The sequence below is a fragment of the Culex quinquefasciatus genome, chromosome 2 (assembly GCF_015732765.1).
Source record: "Culex quinquefasciatus strain JHB chromosome 2, VPISU_Cqui_1.0_pri_paternal, whole genome shotgun sequence".
Classification (NCBI taxonomy): domain Eukaryota; kingdom Metazoa; phylum Arthropoda; class Insecta; order Diptera; family Culicidae; genus Culex; species Culex quinquefasciatus.
Window position 1 is genome coordinate 20,648,654 of NC_051862.1, and position 18,131 is coordinate 20,666,784.

At 41.2% G+C, this 18,131-nt stretch overlaps 1 protein-coding gene across 3 annotated transcripts in view; it reads left to right on the forward strand.

The window, feature by feature from the left end:
• LOC6048560 (SLIT-ROBO Rho GTPase-activating protein 1) overlaps window positions 1-18,131 on the forward strand; it is a 161,823-nt gene that overhangs the window by 38,006 nt on the left and 105,686 nt on the right. Inside the window, exon 1 of one of the 3 annotated variants that reach the window (XM_038257719.1) lies at window positions 14,536-15,092. The exons of the other annotated variants lie outside the window; for them this stretch is intronic. The gene's annotated coding sequence lies outside the window, so the exon portion shown is untranslated. Of the gene's footprint in view, window positions 1-14,535; window positions 15,093-18,131 lie in introns of those variants that run through there. 3 annotated transcript variants of the gene reach the window in all.

Consider the following 18,131-nt stretch of genomic DNA (forward strand, 5'->3'; position numbering starts at 1 on the left):
GCGGATGCATGTCTGACAGAAATTAAACCAAACTAAATGATAGAGTAATTTTGGTCTTTTGGATCTTGAGCTCAACTGTTAATTATTGACAAACGGTCTTCGGCAATAAAAAATCCTTCAATAAATTCCCCAGAAAATTCAGTCATATCAAAATTACAACGTAAACATTCAAAACATAACCACAACTTCTGTATCATGGAAAATACACCCATGTTAACAAACTCAAATCATCTGATTGGTCCAACCCACTAACCGGTGCTACTCGCAAAACCGCAACCAATTTATCCCGCAACATTAACATTTGACCCCATTCGTGTACAATGTGCACTTGCCAATTCTCTTATCTGGACGCAACGCAGGCCGCGATGACCAAGCCCGGCACTACCAACTGGACCAAGTGCGTAGTACTTCCAGCGAGTAGAATAAATATTTTCCATATTTTTAAATAGATATGACGTGAATTACAGGATTGTGGAGAGAATGCACAAGTGAAATGGCGTTTGAAGCTCGTGGTTTAGGTCCAAAATAGGGCCCCCAACCCTGACAGTCCGCACCATATGCAAAACCATATCGCAATTGCGTCGAGACCCTTAATATAGCGACCAATCGACATCTGGGAAGACAACGATGCCGCAGTTAACCACTCTAATAATAACACCAAGACGAAGTCCGGCAAAGACGACAACGACGTCTCTTTGTCGCGCGCCGTGCCAAATGATACGGTGATATACGAGCCTTGTCTCGTGTGTTCAACTTATTTTTGCGACTTCTTTTTTTTCTGCTGCTACTCTGATGGTCATCAAAAAAAGTTAGGGACACGAATATTACCCACTTAGGGTCTCGCCGGACCGTTACAAGAACGAATGATGATTAAAAATTTTACGACCCACTCGATTTCTGTCACTGCCGCCCGGCTCGAGATGCTTGAGATGTGTGCGTTTTCTCTCGTGGACTGTTGGTTTGAAATTCAGTACAATAACTCCAGATGAGTTTTTAAATGGTTGATGTCGGGGTAGATACCGCAGACTACGGCGAGAAGCTTGCAGTTGTGATGATTTATTCCGACAAGTTTTACGATATTTGGAATGAAACTAGCACATATCAATCCGATAGTCCCAGGTCGCAATTGTTTTGGGAAGATATCATTCGCCCATCGAAAAATTTGACATTTTGTAGTACCGACCCTGAACGCGCAATACCTAAGATATTCACCACGAATCGAATGACACACAAGGATCTCACCCCGTACGGACAAGGTTGAACCGCTTGCGGCATATGAGCCTGTATGTTTTCAATGACATAGTCCAGGATGGGATTAACTCCTGGTTTTCGGTCATCGTCAGATGAGTTTGCCGGCAAGGAACGCTGGACTGAGATGGATAGTAGAAGGATTTCGTAGAGTAGTGTGTTCATGACCGGTAGGTTGGTATGGTTGGTGGTATTAAAGCGTCATACCAAGCAGAACGAGATATCAACTCTGATGGCTGAACTAAGAAATCGTCACAAATACCCCAACTTCCTGAACTTTCGGACTATAGTGTGAATCAATAAATGTGTTTTATTACAAATAAAATTGGTGGGATTATGACAGATTCATCTTTATATCTTGATCTGAAATCACCAATCCAGCATGGACAACGAGGCGATTCCCTTGGAGCGAGCCGCCATGTAGCACTGAACGTGGAGCATGGTAACGTTGTCCTTATCCGTAACATGCAGATCGATCCGGTAGTCCCCGGCTGGTATTGTGTTGGGCAGATACTTTTCATCCAGTGAGAAGTCCGAAAAGTTGTAGTAACGACCCTGAAAGTGTATTTCTTGATCAGAAACCCAACTCTGACTACATCCAACGATCTTACCCCGTAGGGACAAGCATGAACCGCTTGCGGAACGTGAGCTCGGATCGTGTTTAGCACGTAGTCCGCCGCGGGATTGAGCCCCGGTTTTTGGTTCAACGTGGCGCAGAGTTCCACCGAGAGGTCAATCAGCAGAGGCCGGTAGGAGTGGTTAATCCGATAGTTCACGTTGAAGGTCACGAACATCTGGTCCAGCACGGTTGGCATGTCAAACTCCAGGAAGATGCGTGTTGGTTCGTTCCGGATCAGCTTGACGCTGCAAGTTTTCAGGGTTATCAGCTTGTACGGAGTGTCCAGGCACTTCAAGCGTAGCACGCGAATGTGGAAAGGTCGGACATCGTCGGTTCCGAAGTTGGGCGGTTTTGCTTGGAAGGAATGCTGGACGGACACTGTGATTATTAGGATTTTGTAGATCAAAGTATTCATGGCTGTTGTTGGTTGGAAACTGAAGCATCAAATTTGTAATAAGTGCGTAGGGGACGTTTTAGTCAGTCTTCTCATGCAGAACCAGATATCACCACCAATTTGATACTTTCCGCGTGACTGCAGTCACGAATCCCTCAATGTTATACCTCCCCCATGTGTTTATTATCTCGAGATCCAATCCCTTCCCAGATCAACAAACGCAAAGCAATTAACCGATCACCAGTTTTCCACGAAACCCTTCCCAGATGTGTGTGTTTTTCGTTACGTTAGTCAGAGCTTTTAAAATAAAGTCCGTCAATCTGCCTTGATCTTGAACAAGCAAACATCGAACAGATCTCCTTCCAACCATGTGAGACATTGTTTCAACAAGTCCGACCCTCAACCGACCAGATCGAATTGTTTATTATTGCCGTTGCGCGGTACATCTCGAGGGAAACCTCCTTCTGTTTATACGACCGAAACGTGATCATGAAAAAGTCACACTTTCAATGTCAATGCTGGTCAAAACAGTAGGGTCTCCAGCGGTTGAAAGAGTGACGAAAGGTCAACCGAGAATGGAATGTGGCATGTCAAATGAAGTTTTATCGTTTCTGCCCTAAACGAAGAACTTGTATGGGGGATCACGCGAAGATATTCCCTTAATAGATTCTTTGTATGGAGTTGATTATGTTGTCTCGGGGTGCACCCGTTTCTTAATTGCTTTGGGGCAACATTTTAATCAAAGTTCATTGAAATGCTTGGCCGACTTTTGATCTAGCAGCAGCTTTTGGACACTCTGGAATGTCTGTTGGAAGAGGATGGTGATACCAAAACTCTTGATATTTTTTTTATTTTTCGCGCAAATATTTCTATATTTGGAAAGTAGTTGATTCTGTTTGATCTTCATATCAACATTTGCAGAGCTGTGGAGTCGGTGACTCCGACATCAACTAGAAGTCTGGTCCGAGTCATATCTGGTCAATCTCGTTCTGCATGAAATCACAAACTAGTTGTTTTCAAACATGCTACTTACGCATTTTTTACGTAAAATCAAAATTTGGTTCAGTCTACCCCAGTAACCACCATGAACGCATCATTCTATGCACTCCTTCTAACCTACCTCATCCGGCAGTCCTTCCAAGCCAAACCGTCCGGCTATGGAATCGACAACGTGCGACCGTTCACCATTCGCGTAACACGTCTCGAATGCATTAAAACGCCGTAAAGCCTGATAACCCTGAAAGCGTGCACCGTCAAGTTGCAACACGAGCCGATCCAGATCATCCTGGAGTTCGATATGCCAACCGTGCTGGACAAGTTGAACCAGATAAACCAGATGAACTACAAGCTCAAAACGTACCAACCTCTCCTGGTCGACGTCATGAAGGAGGTCTATTCGACGTTTAACCCAGAAGCCCGGGATAAAATAGATGGCGGACTACGTGCTGGACACGATCCGGGAGCATGCGCGAAAAGTTTATACCGAATACCTTGCCAGCCGGGGACTATCGGATCGGAACGCGCAAGGATATCTGGCGGTCCACTCGAAGGGACTCGCCGCGTTGTCCATGCTGGATTTGTGATTCCGTACCGAAAAGTTGAGAGTAAACGCTCGTGCCTACAAGGTATCAATTGAATCTGTTGATATCACATCTGACCTCGCAAACCACAGTCCCTATAAGTGATATTTGGTTAGTAACTCAATCCATGATACCGTAACAACAACAGCGTCGTACATCAACTCTGCATAGACGTTTGAATCAGAAAATCGATGCGTTTTCCCGCCACAGTCCGCACCCCTACTCCAGTGTGGTCCCCTTCCATTAATCATATTTTAATTGGACCGAATCCCTTCCCATGCATCTCTCCTCTGCGAGAAGCCACCTTTCGGAGTGAAAATGACAGAAATCGAACACCGATTGATGGTGGGACAACCGCACTCGTCGGTGTCGGACGACGAGTTGGAATGCTGACAGAATGAATAGGTTTGCGGTCGTAAAGTAATCAATTTGTATGACGACAAAACCGGAATCGGTTCCCGCGCGGTCGGATCAATCGTTTCAAAGCGTACTCCGTACCAATCAGAGAAGGAAAAACTAAATTTAGGGCAGGTCCGATGACCGGAAAGCGGAGATCTGCGCCTTCAGCCAATCAAAAATCCCGTCGACCTTCACACGCCCTCGAATCACACGAATCTCCTCGGCTGGGGACGGCCGGACAGGACAGGGATGCACTTATCCAATTAAGCGTCTCGCCCAGCTCCAATGAAGGCGGTGACGGGCCTGGTCGAGACTTAATCAAAATAAATTGCATTGTTTCAACGCCCGAGGGCGCGCGCTCGCGCCCGCTTGGAGATGAGCTGAACGATGATGATTTGATGTTGATTCCGGAATGAGGTCAACTTTGTGTTGGGAGTCACTTTGGCGGGATGACGCAGTTGATATGATATGGGGATCAGCCTTGAAATCTTGTAGATCTTGGTGATCTTCATGATTAGAATAGGTAAAATTTGATTTATTTGCTACCAAAGCCAAAATTTTCAAAAGTTTCCCGTAATTGAATACCACCTTAACCAGATTCATAGGATACCTAAAGAACGCTGAAATACAATCTTACCAACTACCAATCCAGCAACGATATCGGAGTGATTCCCTTTGATCGGATCGTAGCGAACAACTGAAAGTTTATCAGCGTTACGTTGTCCTTGTTGGAGACCCTTGCATCCAAGCGGTAATCTCCTGCGGGCATAGAAACCGGAACATACCTTTCATCCAGTATCCAGTTCGATAAGTTGTAGTACCGTTTCTACAATAGAACCGCTTACTTAACATACCTTCTAACTTCCGAATCTTTGTAAACCTACCCCATACGGACAGGGATGCACAATCTCCGGGACGTAAACCTTCAACCCAGCGTTGATGTAGTCCACCACGGGTTCCGTCCCCTTGGGTAGCCGGTAATAGTTGCATACTTCGGTCGTAAATTGCATCATCATGGGCTGGTACGTTGCGAGCTTGTAGTTCATCTTAAACTCGAGGAACACCTTGTTCAGCAAGACCGGGACGTCCATTTCAATCGTGATCAGCGTGGGTTGGTTCCGGCGAAGCCGGACTTTGCAGGCGTGCAGAGTTGTGAGCTTGTACGGTTGTTCCAGGCATACGAGTTTCGTAACGTGGATTTTGTACTTTTGGTTCTGGTGAGTTCCCGGATTGGTGAGGTTGGCGGCGCTGGAGATCTGCATGATACCCAGCAGAACTGCTAGGTAGACGGTGACCTGCATGGTGAGATGTTCGTAGAATACTGACGGATGATCACTGCGGACTCGTCGTTCTAATAATTGTCACGCATAGCAACGCTTCGTGTTCAGACCAATTTGTAGATCTCCCATTATCTCCGGTGTCGTGTTCAAACTCTCCGCTCGCCAACCCCCGTTTGATCGATACTTAATCACCGCGAAGTTCGCACCTGGCAGAGCAGGTTTCACAACTGTCTTGACACCCCATATTTTTTTCAAAAGCCACGCGTGCAACATCGAATTAATTCAGTCCACCCTCAAACCGCGGAAAAAAAAGAACAGTGCACGTGAGTCATTAATTACAGCTGCTTGAACGACCTCCCCCGGACTGAACTCGCGTTCGTAACAAAAACAGGGAAATCCTCATCAGCGACCCAATGAAGAGCGTATTGCGTCTACCACCTGGGGGTCGTCGGTTCATAACCTCAACTATCTCCCATTCTTTAGGTTTTAATTTCGCTGCGCTTTTGGCCTCTTGGAATGATTCACTTTCTGGCGAGGCCCAGCTGGTCCTCGCCGAGATGTTATCTGTGATATTTTTGTTATGGTTTTTACTTTTCTTTTAGTAGAATGGTGTTTTATTTGCGAGTATCGATAGTCCGTTTAATTGTTATCTTAAACCCAAACTACAGTAATGCAGTCTCCCCTACAATTCTACCAATCCATCAATGACAGGCATCGAAACCGGAACATACCGTTCGTCGAATCTGTAAAACGACCCTGTTAAAATTAGCCGCCATCACATGATTTCTTTGTTATTTTGCATTTGTTTGACAGAAGCTTAACTTCAAAAATTTTATTATATTGTACGATCAGTACCTTGCTGGACTCGGTCGTTGGAAACGACCGTCGGCTCAACGACCGACGAAATAGGCGGCGGGCCAGATGCGGGCATAAAAATGTCAAAACCTCTCTCCCCTTCACTTCGTCTCACCATCCAGCTGCAGCTTTGTTGACAAACAAACGGAGCATGCGGTCGCATGATGGCGGCATCGAGTCAGAATTAGGGTTGATCATGTGGTTAAAAATGAAACTTTTTTCAAGAAAAATTATATTTTTCCGACTGAATAAAAAATTTGCGAGCATGTTCATACACAATTATTCCTGATGTCGGAGAAGTGATTAAAAATCAAAATTTTAATCCATAATTTTTCCATAAATTGAAATTTTTCACTCCGATTGGGAACCCCAAGGTCTATCCACGACCAATGGCCGTGAAAAGATGCCAGAAAATTCAGCTATCAGCTAAATCCACAATACATTGCGCATAAAATATTGTACGATCAGTTCCTTTCTGGATTCGGTCGTTGGAAACGACCGTCGAAATAGGCGGCGGGATTACAAATGTCAAAATCTCTCCCCCCCTCACTTCGTCTCACCAGCATTGTTTACAAATAAACGGAGCACGTGGTAGCATGATTTCGAACCAGTATTAGGGGTGATCTCGTTGGTGTAAATTAAACTTTTTTTTTAAAGAAATATAATACTTTTTCAACTAGAAAAAATGCAGGAATGTTCAAACAATAATTCCTGATGTTGGAGAAGTGATTGAAGATCTACACCCAAAGGAAAAATTTATCTCAAAATCTGCAACATTGGATTTGCTGCAGAAAATGTCATATTTTATAACATTTTTTGCAGCAAGCCCGTACACACAACGTACACAGAAAAAAATAATGTAAATTTGGAAGCTTTAATTTTCGAAGGTTGAATATTACCTCTTTTATGATGTAATTTTACCTCAATTTAGACTGAAAAAGTGACATTATTCCAGAAAAGTGGTAAAATTACACATTTCCAGAAGTAAAATTACACCTTTTTTCTGACATAAAAGATGTACCCCTTCCCAGATGTAATATTACCATCATTTTTTTTCTGTGTAGATCATTTTTGCCCGCGTGTAAAAATTTCAGCGATCTGCAGTTCTCACTAACACATATAGGGGAGCTGGGGGTAAGACGGCCAGGCGGGGTAAGACGGCCACCCCACTGTTTTACTAAGTATACTAATGAATATTACTAAAATGTTAAGCAATACTGTTCCTCATGCTAAATAATGCATATGGAGTCACCTTTGCCAAACCTATTGTTTGAAATAGTATAAAAATAGCTCAAAATAAACAAATATTTTTCTACTTGAAACTGGATGTAATTTTGATGATTTACAACTTAAGCATTTTAATTAGGTAACTTTATGTAATACTTTCTTTAAATATTTTTCATGTTAAATTAAAGTTTTCCCAAGATTATGTCCCTCGAAAAAGTTTAAAAATGCGTTGAGGTATTTGCAAAAAATATTTTATAAAATTAGTAATTTGCGGGCAAGACGGCCACCTCCACGGGGGGTAAGACGGCCACCCGTTATTTGTAAATTTGGTTTGATAAAGGTTGCATTTTTGAAGGATTTTAGACTGTTAAGGCATATTTAAGACATATTTGACATACTTTCGATAAAACTATCAATTTTTTATCAAAATGCTGTTAACTGCCGGTTCGTCAATATTCCTTACTTTGATATAGCAAAATTCATTGAATAGTATGAAATCCATTCAAACTTTTAATAAAAGTCGCTAATTCAATATTGTTTACATAATTTTGATTTACTAATTCTAATTGAAATACACAAACCAGTTAATTTGCATTAAATTGGGTATATTTTCGTGTAAAAAATCATAGTTTTTCATGAAATGTGATCGCAATAACATGAAATTCACATAGCCAAAATATAAAATTTGTTGAATAACATTTTTCTTCACATTTGCAAACTTGTTTTTTCAACCAAAATAGTCATGATTTTCAGAGAAGTCTGTTCAACCAATCATGTAGGTATTTGGGTGGATTTAGCAAAGTTATCAAGTTAGTTTATAGCACTGACCGTCTTACCCCACATGGGTGGCCGTCTTACCCCGCGTGTTTCATATATATACGATTTCAATTATTTTTTTAAAATTGCTGAAAAGTATTGAAAATTGGTTTTTAGACCAACTAATTTATGTCATTTCTGTAATGGACTATTAGTAGAACAATATGTACCTGATTTGAGATCAAAATAATCTGTAGTGTTAATTTTATAAGACTTCTCCCTTAGGGTGGCCGTCTTACCCCCATCTCCCCTAATGCTGGCCCGTCCCCGAGCAACACTCCAAAGAGCAGCATATGTTGGTGCTCTTTCACTCACTTTTCATCAAGCGTCCATGGCGCGGTGGTAGCGTGTCGGCTCAACAACCAAGAAGTTGGTGGTTCAATCCTCGTTCTGCTAAATGTTTTTTTTTGTGAAATACAACTACAGTCGACTCTCTGGTTGTCAATATCCAAGGGACCGTCGAGGAAGAGAATCATCAGTTTACAGAACGATGCAAAATGAAAACTCGATTGAAATTTGTTTTTTCTTGCTGACCAGCTATAGGAAAAAATCATGGCAACGTCCAGCAAACAAAAACAAATAAATGTCAAACACCCTTCAAAGCTTCGTTTCTCAAAGAAAAATGTCTATGCAAGCCATGAGAAAGTAAAATTATTGACAACCGGAATAGATATTTAAAGCAAGTAGAATTCAAGGGACCGTCGAGGAAAAGATCCTTCAAGCAAGAGAAAATATCGAGGAATAAAGACAATCGAAGTATGCAGTTTGAAGGGACTGAAGAATTCATCGGTACATGGAGCATTATTGATATCGAGAAGATCGACAGCCAGAGAGTCGACTGTAAAAAGCCGTCGGTAATGTCGATAATTGTCGGTAACGGGCAAAAATGTCATACTCCTATATCGCAAAAAATGCATGAGGACAGATTTCATGCAGATTCTGATATACTTTCATGCCGCCATGCATCACAATCATGTGACTGCCAGTTGGGTGTATAATTTCACACCAATTGGGCACCCTTTGGACTATCCACGATCGTTTCCAACGACCGCGAGAAGATGCTAGAAAATCCAGTTATCAGCTAAACTCAAAAGAGGAAAAATTAAAACATTGTTAAAAAAAAAAAAATAGCGGTTTTCAATTTGGAGTTCGCCTTCTCAAGTCTTCGGTGGTTGACGTGTTTTTTATCTGCTCTTGGCCAAAAGATCCAGATTCCAATTGTTCAGCAGTGCTTTGTTTTGTGTGGCCTTGAGTGATCACACACAATGGACTCATCCAGTGTACACACAAACTGCATCAAATTGCAGTTCACAGTAACTTCCAAGATGCCAACGGACAGCGAAATCTTCGGCTTCTTCCAGAAGCGTGGATGGCACGCAGAATCTTTAGTGGCCATGTTCCGGGCAACCCGCGAGCACTGTGTCTATGTGAAATTCAAAACAGAGGAGCTCTTGACGGCTGCATTACTAGAATGTCCATCCAGCGAGACGTTTCTGTATGACAGTGGTGAAACGGTTCAAGTCTCATTTTCAACGGGCCGAGGGAACTTCCGGTATGTTCGGTTATTCGGACTGCCAGTCGAGGTGGAGAATAAGCACGTGGTCAGCGTGTTGGAAAAATACGGGAAGATTCATCAGACAGTGCGGGAGCGGTACGGTCCAGACACGGGATACCCAATCCTGAACGGTGTGCGTGGGGTGCACATGGAGATCTCGAAAGAGATTCCATGCCAGCTCCACGTACAGCACTTCCAGCTGAAGGTGGTTTACGACGGAGTAACGAACAAGTGCTACTCATGTGGCAGTACCGAGCATATCAAGGTTCATTGCCCAAAAACGGAAAATAGCAGGCGGACGACCTAGTACATACGCAGAAGCGATACAAATCTCGGACAAAAATCAATTCCCAGCCATCCAACAAAATCAGACAGCCGTCAAACCCGCCTCAGCCTTAGTCCCAGCGCTTGAGAAAGACCTCGGGTGTGCGAAGGTTGTCGAAGAGTTCACAATCGAGGACGGAGGTTCATTAGAGGAGCTGCCCTTCAGCTCAAGTCCCGAAATTCCTGATGCACCGGTCCCCAAAGAAATCGATGACTCTCTGGATTTAACAGATCAGGGAAGGTCGATTTCCAAAAAACGTCTTCGGTCCATGTTTAAAAATACTAAGAAACCAGAAGAGAAAAGTTCGGATTCATCTCCAGAGAAGTTGAAGGTTCCACGGTCTGCGCGAGTCACTGAAGAACAAGCAAAGTTGCAGAAGAAAAAGTGAATAGTGAAAGGCGTTCATTGTATCTTTATTTATTTTGTGACCCAAAATTTAGTTAATAAAGCTTAAGAAAAAAAAAAGAAAAAAAAAGAAAAAAAAAAAAAAGTTTCGCAAGCAAGACTAGCCATCACTCTTAGGTGGGTTAAGCCATGTCCCACCAGACGACCAGACCCACTTGGAACCTGAGAAGAACAAAGATGGTGGTCGATGACAATTTCTTGCTTTCTTCCCTTCCCTGTTTTCATACATTCTCTAAAGTATTTTTTAAAGCAGCAAGACAGGACTCGAGAAGATAACGAGGGTCTTCTTGCGACGAGTCAGCGTGAACGCAAAGTGTGTTGAAAAAAAGTTGATGGAAAGGTCACGTGGACAAAACACAGTCCAAAACAGATGTTTTTTGTTGTTGTTGTTGTGATGTTGGTTTATGTGCTTTCAGGAAAAAGGTTCTTTGTGAGCGCGCTATGGTTTGGTCTGTTTTGGACTTGCGGAGAAATGATGATAAATGATTGTCTCTGCGCTGGTGAACTACCATAATGAGCGTTGGAAATGAATTCCGGAGATTAGAGATCTTTGTTGTTTAGCTTGATGCAAATTGATTAGTCCAGACTGGTCATGTTTTTGGACCGCTTTAAGATGTTATAAACGCGATTCTTTAAAACCGAAACCACAACTCTCCCTTGAATTTTAATCAAACGAGATGAAATAATATGACGTCATAAACGCACATTTAAGCTGCTTGAAAAAGCGAGTGAGAGAATTTGAAGTGGCCTGTGACAGCGAATGGCACCAAAAAAGAGAGAGAAAAATTGCAAACTACGCGGAAAGAAATAAGGTTTTCTCAGTTCTAAAATTGTCTGAGCAAACGCCGGAAATCGCCCTTCCTACCAGCTGTAAACTTTTTAGCACCGACATAAACCAGATTTGCATTGCTACGTTCCAAAAGGCACCGACTTCACCAGACCCGAGAGTGCGAGCCTGACTTTATAACTTCCTGGTCTCACACCTCACAACTCCCCGACTTAGCTTAACATTTAGTCAGATCGATGTCCGCGATCTCGCTTTGATGGAGCAGAATTGCATTTGGAATTCATCACCCGCCCGAAAGGGTGCACCCCTTTCGAACGGAGAAAAACGAAGGAAAAATTTGCAATTCGAACAACATGCAAATCTTTAACTGTCTGTCACGGGAGGAAAGTATGGGGTAGATGACTCTATTTTTGATTAAAATATAAAAAAATCAATTTCAAAATTTTGTCATTACTCAAATCGCCTCGCAAATTGCCGAGATTTTGCCGTCAAGTCCGCATAAGAAATTAAAATAATTGTAAAGATTAAAATCATGCAAAAATGTTTTAAGACATTATTTTAAGTTAAAATTTTTGGTGATTTCAACCAAAATATAAAATAAAAGACAATGAATCAAAAAATAGAGTCGTCCACCCTGCCGTCTGTGTCTTACGAGCCGCTCAATTTCAAACAAGAAGAAAGTCTAAATTTAAACTGTTGGTTCGCAGCAGACCTCCGGCAAAACCTCGCGGCCCGGAAGGAGGAAAGGTTTGTCTGAGGTAAATTAGCGTGAAAGGTGTGTTTTATACCGTTTCGCACACACACACCAAAGGCATTTGCATTTGCGATTATTTTGCTTTTTTCAATTTCAAGTGGTGCGCGGCGGTTTGTTTACATTTTGTGGCCCAAGCAACCGTCGAAATAGTAGTCGCGTTGTCTCACACACGCAATCACGGTGGCGTGAGAAGTGAGTGGTGAGACAAAGTAAACTGTGGTAATCGCGAGAACGGTACTCTCGCGAATTTTCTCTCTCTCTCGCTCTTGCTCTCTGGGGTTTGTTTTGTCTAGAAGGGAAAATGTCTCACCAATACAGCGGTTAGATTGCGTGAGCATTGAATAATAGAATATATTCATTCAGAAAATTACCGCACACACCAATACTGATAAAAGGAAAGGGAGATGTGAGGAGCGTCGACGTTACAGTGAGACGCGAGTTGTAAAAGTAGTGAGGGAAAGGTAAAATAAAAACAAATACGATTATAAATGTGTAAAGAGATCTGTCTTCAAAACAATATTATTTTATTTACTAAAATTTTTTTCTTCTCTTTTTCTCATTCTAGGTAAGTGTCATGACTTTTCTCTAAATCTAACTAAACCAAGGGTACGTATAGAATTATTACGGATGTTTTCAAATTGGTATGATCGTTGAAAAATGTTCTCAGAAAAAAAATATCACGGTGAGTTTCATAAAACAAACTCAAGGGTGCACGTCAACCAAAGTCTAGTGCACCCTTTTTCAATTGACTGTCAAACAGAGCTCACACTTATTACCAATCGTTTGATTTGATAGTAAGTATGAGTCCCGTGTAAAAAGTGACAGTTCGTCACTTTTTAGATTGATTTTGACCAACCAACGGGATACAAACTGAAAAGCTTTTCTTGGAAATTTCATGCTGAACAATTTTGTTCTTTGAATAATTAGTTTTTCTAACTTCATTACAAAAATACAGCTGTTTTAGTCAAATGAAGATGGTAAATGTTTATGTTTATGTTACCAAACCTTTTGCATTGTTTTTATCATAGCAATCGACATTCAAAATTCATAATTTTCATTGATTTGACTAACAAGATTTGACGTAAAAAGAACGCATTTTTAAATTACCATACTTGGTATATCAAAATCACAGATTTTTTTCAATTTATCAGCATATTTATGTAAGTTTCTGCTCATTTCTAGGCATCCGAAGGTTATGTGTGATGAGTCACCCAAAACCTCTTTTACGCAAATGGGCCGACGTTTTACTTCCACATCCGATAGAAGGCCAGGAGGATAAGGCGGGAATCGAACATGCGCCCCATAGCATCTTAGGGATCGGCAGCCGAAGTCGCTAACCACCGCGCCACGAGGCCCTTTTTTGACAAATGCTTTAAGTAAAATTTGTATGGTTTAAATATTCTATTGATTTGTACTTCATGCATTTTTTTTCTTTTTTTTTATGTCTTTTATCTTGGGCGGAGTTTGATATCTAAAGGCGATCCCAGAAATAAATTAATCGACAGTATCGTTAATGTTTCGCGATTTTTTTGTTTTTGGTCGGTACATAAATATTTTGGAAACTAATGAACTGTATATTCATTTATACTTTTTGCCATAAATCTTGAAATGAATTCAGTTGTTATTTTAATTTTCAATTTCAGTCAATATTTTTCCCTTCATTGAATTTTCAATTTTCACATTTTTTACCATCAACAAGGCAGTTCTAGAAAAACCATCTCCAATAAGAACTCTCAGAGAACGCGTTTTTCTCTCTCATCTCTCCCACTTTCCTCGCTTTTACTCTCCCTCTCTCCCCTCCTTACAAGTATTCGTGCACCACCACAAAAACAACATCACACACGGGTGTGCGTGCTTTGTTTTGTTCTGCCCGCTGAAAAAGACTATTACTCCGTTACTCTACGCCGAGACGACCGATCGGGTGTCTTCTTCCCACAGCTGGACCCTCTTTCTTTCTTTCTTCGGGAAACAGGGATGCTGGGATGCCAAATTGCGCATGTATGCAACAGAGGGAGCGCTCTCTCAAGGATGCTGAGAAGAGCGAAGTTCTCTGAAACTGAAGGGATGCTCTGGATTGCACTCTGCCAAGTTCAACATGAATGAAAGTCACACCACGTCCAGATGATGTTGGTGCTTTCGGCAAAGTTGTTTATGTTGTGCGAGGGTGGTTGTATATGTTGGGTACATGTTGCGATGTTGAATTAATGTAGTGAGAGAGGGAGCAGAGAGTTGATTTTGAGTGGAGAGAGCGCGTGAGTTTGGTTAGGATTGTGTACAGTAAGGTCCCGGCAGTTCGACGATCTGAACTGAACGCACAGAAATCAAAATCAAATATGGCGATGCCGAGTGCGGTCGGGTTCTGTGACGGTCGTTCGGATCTTGGTTTAATTTGTGTGATGTGAATGTGTTTTTGGTTTGTATACCACGTAGATAACCGTAGATATTCGAGGAATCGTTTGGCGTAGAAGTCGGAAGCGTCCCGCGGTGTTTTCATCCATGATTTATAGGAGAACCTAGCCCCGACCCTCTATGTTTCCCGTTGTTTTTGTTGCACTGTTGTGTGTACTTGCTCTCGGTTCGCTTCCTTGTATGTGTACGTGTACGGGAACCCGTTGTGTGTTGTGTATCCCGGAGAAAATCTCTTCTGGATTGCGGGCGTGACTGTGAACTGTGTAGCTGTGCAGACAATAGGGAAGTGAAAATTTTCCTCCAGTAGTCCCAGCCCGAGAGTGGTCCAGGAAGTGTTCCCGACTCCTGACATCCGTGTCCGCGTAGGTTTTGGTGGAAGTTTTGTGCAAAATTTAAAGTGCTGGTTTGCTGAACAAGTGCAGACGCTGATCCCGAACCCGTAAGTGTTGCTTCTAACGAGTCGTAACGACTCCTTTGAGCCGGATACAGGTGGAAGACAGAAAACCTGTTTCGATCGAACCATCGAAAAAACCCTTTGCAGAATGGTCTCTTTTTTCTTCTCTAACTCTGTCGATATCGTTTTTTGCGGTTTGGTCTTGCCTTAACCTCTTCGCTCTATGTATGTGTGTCGAATCCCGCAGACGCGATCCCCCAGACGATCGGTAGATGTCCGAAAAAAAGCCGTGAAACTTGATCTTTCAATCTCCTAACCTTCCCCGAAGCTGTTTCTTGCGGGTTCCAGCAAACCGCAAAAGTCAGAGGGGACGTGGAAATCAATTTGTGACCATTTTTCCTCCTCGAGCATCCGATCCCAGGACAAGTTCCCCCAAACGGATGCTGTTCGCAATCCTAAACGCTCTAGGAATGTGCTTCCACGGGATCAATTGCGATGTCGTCGTTCTCGAGAAATTCGCAAAAGTGACGGTGCGTCTTCTCGTGACGTCGGACAGTCTTCCGTAAAGCGAACGCGTTGTTGTTTTAGTTCTTGTCCGGAATTCGCTCGGGGTCTTCGGCGGTATCTGGGGCTTCTTATGCACTCTCTCTCTCTTTCGCTGGCGTTTTTTTTTCGGCCAATCTTCAATTACGTCTTTGGCCTGGTCGCGTATTTGTTCTTTGTGGTTTGCGTGTTTTTTTTTCTTTTTTGGCAACCGCATTTGCACAATATGTAGAGTACGCGTGTGTGTGTCTGTGTGAGTGCGTGTGTGTATGAGTCTGATGGCGAATACATCGCATCTTGAAAGTACTCTTTAAGTTTTGTTGTTTTTGTTGCATTCGTTTTGGAGATTCTTCGGGAAGGGTCTGTCTTGACGGAGGAAATGGACTTTATTGATTAGGGAGATTTGGTGCTCTTTTGCTTGACGTAGATGCCCTCTGGTGAGAAGAAGGGCTGGCAAAGAGTAGTATAATTGAAGCAATTTGTTTGAGCATTGATGGTTTTTTTTCTATGGAGTATTTCTTTGCGATAGAAACTTAAAACATAACCTAGATCATTATTTGCTCTAACAAGCAAAAAAAAAAAAACAAATCAAGGATTGTCAAAGTTTAAAAAAATAACGTGCTTATGCTTTATATTTTGGAAGTTAACATAATTTTTTTTTAAAGAAAAGTGAACTAATCCTGTGAATGATTATTTTTACCAAGTTTTTGCCATCTTTGACCCAGATCAAGAAGATAATAATTATTAATAAATTATTGAAATGCCATAAAAAAGGGTAATTAGTGGATTTATCCCGCTGGATTCGAATCCGTGTCTAGATTTGCTCAAAAAGTTAACAATTTAGGGTTCTAAGCCTGTCAATTTACAGCCAAATATTGAAACATGTCGAATATATTAAATTTTTTGTTGTAATTTTCTATCACCTTTCCATAAATGAATGAATTCAAATATTTGATAGAAAATTCATATTTCAAAGGAACTTGCCTCAAGATTGTGACCAACTAGAGCAAATTTCAAGAAGGGATGCAAGGAAAAAAAGTCAAAAGACATATGGTTGAAAGAATAAAGGTCGAATGTGAGCTAGTGAGGAGAGACCAAATTTTACATATTGAAAAATAATAGTTTTTACTTCTTCTGTAACATTTTAAATTAGTTTTCTGAAATAAAAGTTTTTTTTTTAAATAGAATTTCAAGTCTTTCAAATTGAATTGTTCCCCCCCCCCCCCAACCCTATTTTTTCATACATAAGGCCGATGCAAATATTTAAAAAAGTTTTTGTCCCTCGGCCCTGGCCGTGGTCAAAGGGGGGGGGGGGAGCAAAAAAAAATTAAATAACAAGCCATAGTCTTTACATTTAAATGTAAAAAGTGTTTTAAAATGCATTTTACACTAGTTCAGTTGTTTTGCAATCATTAGTTTTAAAAAAATCTATGATCTGACAAAAACAAAAATTGTATCGAAAAAAAAAGATTTTGTACCGAAAATTTTCAAAAAATCTTAAGATTTTTTAATAAACCCAAACATGCTAAAAATGATACTAAACGCAGAAAATGTATTTTAATTTGATTTCAGCTGGTTGCACTTGAATTTTCATTGAAATTTTGAAGTTTATTGTAAAAATATTTTATTGCCCTCTGATTTTTCGGGCCAATTTTGGGGGTAAGGGGGGAGTGGGGGGGGGGGGGGGGTTTGGTTTGACAAAAACTTTTAAAAATATTTGTAGCAGCCTAAATGAGAAAAGAGATGAATTTGAACTTATTTTTTTGCAATTCCGTCGTGAAACTACTTACTTTTCCTGTCATTCTTGAACGACGAAATAGCCTACTTTTCTGTACCAAAAATAACAGAATCGAATAGCAACACTTTTCAAATGGTTGCTGAAAAGTTGAACTTTTCAGCACTTGTTTCGAAAAGTAAAACTTTTCAACATTTTTTTTATTTAAACGATTTATTTACAAAATACATGAAAATTTGACATAAAATTTCACTCAGTGTGTGTTATTTGGAATTGCAAAAAATTTTGTATGGAACTCGTTGCAAAACTTGATTTTTTCAGCACTTTTCGTATTTATCCAACTCGGTGAACCTCGTTGGATAAATGTACGACTCGTGCTGAAAAAATCCTCTTTTTGCAACTTGTTGCATAAACTACTGGGTAATTCTCCGCCAACTCACACAGCAGTTGCCCCGACCCCTCTTCGATTTGCGTGAAACTTTGTCCTAAGGGGTAACTTTTGTCCCTGATCACGAATCCGAGGTCCATTTTTTGATATCTCGTGACGGAGGGGCGGTACGACCCCTTCCATTTTGCACATGCGAAAAAGAGGTGTTTTTCAATAATTTGCAGCCTGAAACGGTGATGAGATAGAAATTTGGTGTCAAAGGGACTTTTATGTAAAATTAGACGCCCGATTTGATGGCGTACTCAGAATTCGAAAAACGTATTTTCATCGAAAAAACACTAAAAGTGTTAAAAATTCTCCCATTTTCCGTTACTCGACTGTAAAAATTTTGGAACATGTCATTTTATGGGAAATTTAA